The sequence below is a fragment of the Notamacropus eugenii genome, chromosome 1 (genome assembly GCF_028372415.1).
Source record: "Notamacropus eugenii isolate mMacEug1 chromosome 1, mMacEug1.pri_v2, whole genome shotgun sequence".
Classification (NCBI taxonomy): Eukaryota; Metazoa; Chordata; class Mammalia; order Diprotodontia; family Macropodidae; genus Notamacropus; species Notamacropus eugenii.
The window spans coordinates 433,898,588-433,907,785 of record NC_092872.1 but is presented as its reverse complement, the minus strand read 5'-3'; the positions used below and the strand labels follow the sequence as shown (position 1 = coordinate 433,907,785).

The window sequence follows — 9,198 nt, the reverse complement described above, 5'->3', positions numbered from 1 at the left end:
ACCATTCTCCCTATCACCCAGTCTCAAAAACTTAATCATCTTTAGCCACTTCTTCACTTTTTATAATCAGCTGATAATGTTTTTCCATCCCATCTCTACAACAATCATCCATCCATTCCTTCCCTTATATTTCTCTGACAATCATCCCCTTCATGTTTTCATCACTCTTCATCTGGACTGTTGTAATGTCCTTCCTCCTCTCTGGTCTTCTCCCTGCCTCCAGTTCATCTGACTCTAGGAGATTCATCTAAAAAAGATGAATCTTTGATAGAAGCTTGGAGTCTAGGCACTAGACATTTAGCACAATACAACGAATCATTTGACCACTACACAGGTCCATTAACTGTACAGCATGTACTACTTTCTCAAGTCCCACTAACATTGATTATCACCATTTATTTCGTTTTTCCCAATTTATATGGAGTGTGGCAAGATCTCAGAATTATTTCAGGTGGCATTTCTCTTACTACTACTAATATTAGCATGGAGTTTTCATCTAGATCTGACTTAGCTTTGTAATTCCTCAATGCACTTATATATTGTGCATTATAGGTGTATTTAAATCAACAGTCAGTCAACAAGTATTTATTAAGTGCTTATTAGGCTCCAGACACTATGCTAAGTGACAAAGAGACAAAGAAAGGTAAAAACACAGTCCCAAAGAATAACTTTGGACTTCTCACTTACGTCATATCCTGCCTCTTATGTTAACCTTTTCTGTTCTTATGAGGACTATTGCTTTGTTTTGTTTTGTTTTCCCCATATTCCTAGCACTATGCCTGGGCAGCTAGATGGTGAAGTGGATACAGTGCCAGGGCCTGGAGTCAGAAAGACTCATCTTCCTGAGTTCAAATCTGACCTCAGACATTTATTAGCTGGATGACTCTGGGCAAGTCACTTAACCCTGTTTGCCTCAGTTTCCTCATTTGTCAAATGAGCTAAAGAAGAAAATGGCAAATCACTTCCGTATCTTTGCCAAGAAAACTTCAAGTGAATTCATGAACAATCGGGCACAACTGAAACAACTGAATAACAACAAAAGCATTAAGAACAGTGCCAGGTATATAGTAAATGCTTAATAAATGTCCATTGATAACTACTAGACTATAATGTCCTTGAAGTCAGACACGAGGTCACATTCATCTCTGTATCCTCACAGTGCATAGGGCAGAAGTTACTCAATAACTAACTATATTAAATTAAATTGAGTTACAGCTTTTCCTAAAGAAAAATCTGGTTCATTCAAAAGTTTTGAGTATTTTCCTTAGCGAGCTTTGGGATTTGGGTGGTGTAAGGCTTTGTTATTTGTTTTTAGACTGATAAAGAATGTACCTTTAGGAAGATACCCAGAGAACATTGTATGTGAACTGAAACCCACACATTTCTGGCAGGTTAGATCCTACCCACCCCCATTCTTCTCTCGGTGGTTTTTTTAGCTACTAATTAAACAGTAATAAGAACCCTTTATAGTCATATGCATGGCTTTCTAGTCCTCAAAGCATTTTCACATTCATTTCCTCATCTGATGCTGATGACAGCACTATGAAGTAGGCAGTGAAGGGCCTATTCCAGTTCTATTGCTCTGTAACTATAATCTGCTTTTTCCAGCTATCTCAGAGAGGAGGTATGGCATCTCCCAATCACACAGTCCACAAATGGGAGTACTAGAATCTCACCCCAAGTCTTCAGATTATATGTTTCATGCTGTCTATACAATGCCCCTCTGCCTCAGTGGTTCAGAAGAGAGAGAGGGACTTGGTGCTGTAGCCAACCTTATAACATTGTCAATTGTGTATACATGAACTCTACAGTTTGGTTTGTTTTGTTTCAAGGACTAGTTTGGGAAACCACCTCTTCCCTTCTCCAGGAGGTACCTCAGAATGGTTATGAAAGAAAGGAGGGCAGTGAGCAAAACTCTGGCCCAGGTCCATGGCCTTGGCTCTATTGAGGCCACTCTACTCACTATAATAGTAACCTTTGGAAAGTTTTATGGTGGAGAGCAACTTGGAACCAAATGCTTCAATAAGCAGATCTCAGAGGATCATTGACTTAGAGCTAGAAGGGATTTAGAGGCCATCTAATCCAACCTCTTTATTTTGCAGATGAGGAAACTGAAGCCCCAAAAGGGTCAGTGACTTGCCAACATCATTCAGCTAGCATACCATAGACTGTGGGAAGACTTGAATGCCTTATTTGAACCTACTCTCAGCTGCCTTGCTCTCTTTTTGTCCTTCTCTATTATGTTTCTTGATCATATCTTGTTTTCATGTATTTGTGTCCTCAATATTCAGCACAGTGTCTAACACACATATTGGAAATTTAATAAGCGTTCTCTCTGCCTTTCCGTTTCTGTGTCTCTGTCTCTGTCTCTGTCTCTGTCTCTGTCTCTGTCTCTGTCTCTGTCTCTGTCTCTGTCTCTGTCTCTCTCTCTCTCTCTCTCTCTCTCTCTCTCTCTCTCTCCCTCTCCCTCTCTCTCCCTCTCTTTCTCTCTCCACCTATCTATCCCTCAGAGTAGAATGAGGGATGATAGGAGGAAGTTACAGAGGGGAAAAAGTTGACTCTATGTGAATAAAACTGTTACCATGTAGGTGAAATGGATTTTCCTGGGAGGTAGGGAGCCCATTGACAGACAAGCTGTCGGAGGTGGGAGCAAGTCACTTATGGCATGGACTAAATGCGCAGACTTCTGCAGTCCTTCAAGGGCCCTCCTTCCACCAAACTTCTCTCCAAAGCTGAGGACGCTGTAATTGCTCAGAGAAAAGGCAGTGTCATTTGGCTGGCCCAGCAATTAAATCCTGAGCCACCCCCTCAGCCACAAAGCGCACCCCAGTAAGTCTTGCCTTCTTGCTGTGTGAGTTGTTTGATTATTGTGTAAGAGATGAGAGAGTAATAAGTGACAGATTAAATGGCTGTGGAAAACATCACACCATCACAGACAGAATCTAAGGGCAATATTTCAATGCAGGAACCTTCAGCAGGACTGAGTAAGAACTCTTTAACCTTTTTCCAACAAGCCTCAGCTCAGTGCTGGGAATACTTTTTTGTCTTCTCTGCAGGACAGGACAATTCATTTTCATTTAGCCATGCCCTCAAAGTTAAAGTGTATTTTTAGATTATAAAAGTGCATAATCAGACTTTTCCTGAACACTCCTAGATGTGGGTTATGTAAGTGGTACCTTGAAGAGGGTTGAAACTCACGAATAATCTCCTCCCTATACATCAGATTGCTGCTCCAGGGTTCTTGAGAGCAGCCAAGGATCAGTATTTCTGGGATTTGGGAAGAGATGATCTCAGTTCCTTTCAGATGATTCCAACTCTAACAGCAATTACAGAGGAAAGAGTCTATATTAAAATCATGGCCTTCCATTACTAAAAGACAAAAGAAAGACAAAAGTGAATCGTAAATTCAGACCATGAGTGTTTGCACACATGAATATTATAACTCCAAGGTTATAGCTTTAAAAGCAGTATGAGGATACATTAATGGAGGGACACTAGGCAGAACATCCACTAGATGACAGGAATAACTTCTCTGCTTGTAAATAATGGTGCCACTTGTGAATGCCAGGCACCTGATGGTGTCTACTTGAGGACCCTCCCCTTTACCTAGGCAGCATCTTCTGTTCTCACTGTCTTATGAGTCAATCCATTCTACATTTGGACAGTTAGAATTGTTGGGAAATTTGTCCTTTACATTAAGTCAAAATCTCTCTCTTTGCAACTTCTGCATGTGGGTCATGGTCTGGGTAAAGATGAACTTCAAGAAACAAATGTAGAGGGCATGTGGCGGGGAGGGGTTTAAAATGGGGGAAGATGCTCTGTAGGTTTACCCCTACAGTAAGGAAAGCCAGGTGTGCAGTGGATAGAGCACTGGGCCTGAAGTCAGGAAGACTTATCTTCCTGAATTCAACTCCAGCCTCAAACATTTACTAGCTCTGTGACACTGGGCAAGTCACTGAACCCTGTTTGTTTCAGTTTCCTCATCTGTAAAATGAGTTGGAAAATCAAATGGCAAACAATTCTGGTGTCTTTGACAAGAAAACCCCCAATGGGATCACAAAGAGTCAGACACAAATGAAATGCCTGAACAAGGTTCACTCCAGAGATCTTCTCCTTCCTTCCCTTCCCAAGGAAACACCCAACCCATTAGTCAAGAGACATTTATGAAGTAGTGTCATGGTGGGACTGCCAGTAAGGATCATTGACGGGCAGGCTGGTATATAAGCCAATAAAAATTAGCAAAAGAAAGAAGGATCTAAGAGATCAATGGATAGAAGCAGCCCAAGGACAAGCTTCAAGGAACAGAAGAAGCAACAAGAATCAGGACTTAAAGCTAAAATACTTGGTTCAGGGACATAGGAAGAGAGATTGGTTTGAGGCAATAAAGGATCATGACCCTAGGTCAAAGAATCCAGGCAACTGGATGGGGGGGTGGAGACAAGGTGGCAGAGTAGAAGTAGGGGCCTGCCTGATCTCTCCCTCAAAGCCCCTCAAAATTCCTGTAAAAAATGACTCTAAACAAATTTTAGAGTAGCAGAAGCCACAAAATAACAGAGCAAAACAAATTTCCAGCCCAAGACAATTAGGAAGGCCAACAGGAAGGGTCTATTGCACCAGGCTCAGAGCACAGATAGGACTGGAACAGACCTCAGGGGGCTGAATCACTGGCAGCTATAGTGGTTTCCAGACTTCTTAACCCACAAACACCAAAGACAGTTTCAAAGTTCAGTGGGAAAGCTTTCTCACTTGGGTGAGAGAGGAATGTGGTCCAGCCCCAACACCAGCTCCAGAGCTGCAGCAGCCTCTGCCTCAGCCACGGCTGCTACTGGAGCTTTCAGCCTACAGATGGTGGGGAAATCAAGTGGCTGATCTGGGTCCCAGGCCTGGGTGGTGGTCCTGGGGCAAGGAGGAGCATTGGTGAGGCAGAGTATAGTTCCAGGGCAGGAAAGAGTGCTTGTGGTTGCTCATAGACCAGAGGCCAGGAGAGGAGTGAACACCTTTCCTTTGATCATACCACTTTCAAGGAACTGAGAATTTATAGGTCCCTAGAGATAACTCTGTAAACAGCTGTACAAAACCCCCAAAATGGGGCAATATGCCCTCCACTTAACAAAGAGTTCAAAAGTCAAGTAATTGGTTGGGAAAATGACCAAAAAATGGGGTGGGGGGGGAGAAATAAGACTATAGAAGGTCACTTTCTTGGTGAAAAGGTCTTTTCTTATGACAAGGAAGATCAAAGCATGCAACCAAAGGAAGACAGCAAGGTCAAGGCTCCTACATCCAAAGCCTCCAAGAAAAATATGAAATGGTCTCAGACCACAGAAGAGCCCAAAAAGGATTCTGAAAACCAAGTAAGAGAAATAGAGGAAAAATTGGGAAGAGAAATGAGAATCACACAAGAAAATCATGAAAAATGACTCAACAGCTTGCTAAAGGAGACTCAAAAAAATGCTGAAGAAAATAAGAGTTTTAAAATTAGACTAACCCAAATGGCAAAGGAGGTCCAAAAAGCCTATGAGAAGAAGAATGCCTTAAAAAGAAGAACTGGCCAAATGGAAAAGGATGTCTGAAAGCTCACTGAAGTAAAGAATTCCTTCAAAATTAGAATGGAGCAACCTGCAAGCTAATGATTTTATGAGAAATCAGGAAATTATAAAACAAAACCAAAAGACTGAAAAAATAGAAGATAATATGAAAAATCTCACTGGAAAAACAACTGCCCTGAAAAATAGATGCAGGAGACATAATTTTAAAATTATTGGTCTATCTGAAAACCATCATTGTAAAAAGAGCCTAGACAGCACCTTTCAAGAAATTATCAAGGAAAACTGCCCTGATATTCTAGAAACAGAGGGTAAAATAGAAATGGAAAGGATCCACTGATCACCTCCTGAAAAAGACCTCAAAATGAAAACTCCTAGGAATATTGTAGTCAAATTCCAGAATTTCCAAGTCAAGGAGAAAATATTACAAGCAACCAGAAAGAAACAATTCAAGTATCATGGAAACACAATCAGGATAACATAGAATTTAGCAGCTTCTACACTAAGGGATCAGAGGGCTTGGAATATGATATTGCAGTGGTCAGAGAAGATAGGATTAAAACCAAGAATCACCTACCCAGCAAAACTGAGTATAATATTTCAGGGAAAAAATGGAATTTCAATGAAATAGAGGACTTCCAAGTATTCTTGTTGAAAAGACCAGAGCTGAATAGAAAATTTGACTTTCAAATACAAGAATCAAGAGAACCATGAAAAGGTAAACAGAAAAGAGAAGCCAGAAGAGACTCATTAAAGTTGAACTGTTTACATTCCTATATGGAGAGATGACATTTATAACTCATGAGACCTTTGTCAGTATTAGGGTGGCTAGAGGGAATATATACATACATGTGTATGCATTATATATATGTAGGTATATGTGTATGTATGCTTATGCGTGTATATGTATGTATATATGTGTGTATACAGAATATACAGAGAGAGAGAGAGGGAGAGAGAGCACAGGGTGAGCTGAGTATGAAGAGAGAATATCTAAAAAATAAAATTAAGTTTTGAGAGGAATGTACTGAGAGAAAGAGAAAGGGAGAGGTAGAATGTAGTAAATCATCTCACACAAAAGAAGCAAGAAGGAGCTTTTACAATGAAGGAAAAGAGGAGGGAGATGAGAAGGAATAAGTGGGCCTTACTCTCATCAGATTTGGCTTAAGGAAAGAATAACATACATTCAATTGGGTATGTAAATCTATCTTACCTTGCAGGAAGGCAGGAGGAAGGGATGGCAGATTGGGGGAAGTGGTAACTAGAAATAAACACTATTACTGGGAGACAAGTGAAGGGAGAGAATTGAATAAACGGAGGGCAGGACAGGATAGAGGGAAATGTGGTTAGTCTTTTGCAACATGACTGTTATGGATGTGTTTTGCATGGTTTCACATGTATAATCTATATTAAATTGTTTTCTTTCTCAATGAAGGTGGGTGGGGAGGGAGGGAGAGAATGATTGTTAAAAATTGTGTTTGCATGCTACTGGGATATAAATTGTACAGGCAACAGGGTATAGAAATCTATCCTGCCCTACAGGAAAATAAAAGGGAAGGGTATTGGAGAAGGGGGAGTGATGGAGGGGAGGACAGATTGGGGAAAGGGGTGGTTGGGGTATGTGTTATCCTGGGGTGGAGGGAGGGGTGAAATGGGAAGAAAATTTGGAATTCAAAATCTTGTGGAAGTGAATGTTGAAAACTGAAACTAAAGTATATATGTATATATGTGTGTGTGTTTAAAGAATCCAGGCAAGCACCTCTTCCTGGTTAGTATCTGGACAAAAGGATGAGAACACTGTAAACAAGAATGGAGTTTTGCCCCCTTCCCCATTCCCCATGTCTTCATGTCTGCCAATGCTTTCAAGACCCACTGATACAGCTTTTCAGGGCCAGGTGACATGAATTCATCAAAAGCAACTGAGGACTCTCTTACAACCTCCTTACTTACATTAGATGTCAACTCTCTATTAGTCATTTCTGTTCTGTCATTTCTAATACAAAGGTCACTCTCCTTTTAAGGGAAAAGAAAAAGAAAAACATGAGAAATGAACAACATGTTATCTATGTTGTTAATAATCACAAACCCATCTACACCAAAGGTCCTCTCCCCTCTTTTTCTCCTAATACAGCAATACGTATATTCTGTTCTTAGCTTTCTTTTCCAGACTCAGCTTATTCTAAGATTTAGGACTCCTCACACTGGTTTTACAGAAATATGCCACCCTCTCATATTCATCTTCAGTGGCCTGGCCTAACTTCCATCTTTTGTATAATTTCTTTACAAAACTTAATTGGGAGGGGGCAGCTAGGTGGAACAGTGCTTATAGACTGTCCCTGGAGTCTGGAGAACGTGAGTTCAAATCTAGCCTCAGATACTTACTAACTCTGTGAACCTGAGCACTTCCCCTGATTCCCCACCCCCAAAAAAACACTGCAACTATGTTGGGTGGGGGAGTACATTGCATATCCACAGAATGTCCTTCAGACAAATCCCATTTTTCCTCAATAATGTTGTTTCCCTCTTTTCAATATTTTATTCTTGAGTTTGTCTCATCTACACTGTACATCTTCACCCAGTGTTTTATTCCATGATATCTTTCCTATCTGTCCTCTGAAGTCTTTGAAATCTATTCTCCCCAAATCTAAGGCACATGCCAAACTGGTCACACATTTCTTTTCCTTCTCTAAGACAGAGTCACACATACATCAGATCCAGAATAGAATTTTCCTTTGCTGGTTTCTTCTTTTTTTTTGAAGGATGAAATTACCACATTCCTCAAACCCAATTGCTTAACATCACTTCACCTCATCTCTTCCTCTCAGAATTCTTCCAAATTCCCCAGAATCTCTTGTTCCTCAAACTTTCCGAGACCACTTTTTGGAGGATCTCTCCTATGATTTATCACAGCCTTACCCTGTATTTCATTTATTTGTGGACATCTTCTGGGCCCAGCACACTGTAAGTTCTTTGAGGATGTGGGCTATGTTTTTTTTTTTTTTCATGTTAGTATCCTTAGCATAGCACACAGGTCTTGGCACAGCATATAAAGGAACACTGCCTCTTTCTAGAGTCAGAAGACCAAGGTTCCAGTTCCCTCTCTGATGAGTGTATACCATCCATGTGACCTTGGCAACTCATCTAGCTTCCTTGAATCTCAGTTTTCTCATGGTAAAAAGAGAAAAGTTGAACCATATGGTCTCTGAGGTCTTTCCAAATCTAGGTCTCTGAGCCTATGTTTATTTGAATTGAATTGACATTAAACTGACCTCTTTCTGAGTCAGGAGCTTTTGTGTGCTCCTTGTCTAGTGCAAAAACTGATTTTAGAGTGCTGGTAAACTTGGTCTATAGAAAGAGATGAGTAGTTGTCTCTCTAGAGTAGAGAAGTAAAGATATAGGAAGGCAAGGCCATTCCTAACAAGCATCCAGGGATGTACAATAGAAAGAATATTGTACTAAGAGTCAGAAGACTCAGGGGTGTGGCCTTATATAAGCCTGTTGCCCTCGCTGGGCCTCAAATTCCTTCTCTGTGAAATGAATGCATCAGACTATATTGAGTGGTTTTTAACCTGAAGTTCATCAATTTATCTTTTATAAAAAGTATTTTAATAACCATATTTTAATATAGTTGTTTTCCTGTGTAATTCTATGCATT

General features: G+C 40.5%; 1 protein-coding gene across 2 annotated transcripts in view; it reads right to left on the bottom strand.

The window, feature by feature from the left end:
* The window catches only part of TMEM268 (transmembrane protein 268), a 77,159-nt gene that overhangs the window by 11,799 nt on the left and 56,162 nt on the right, over positions 1–9,198 (bottom strand). The gene's annotated exons all lie outside the window — the stretch shown is intronic.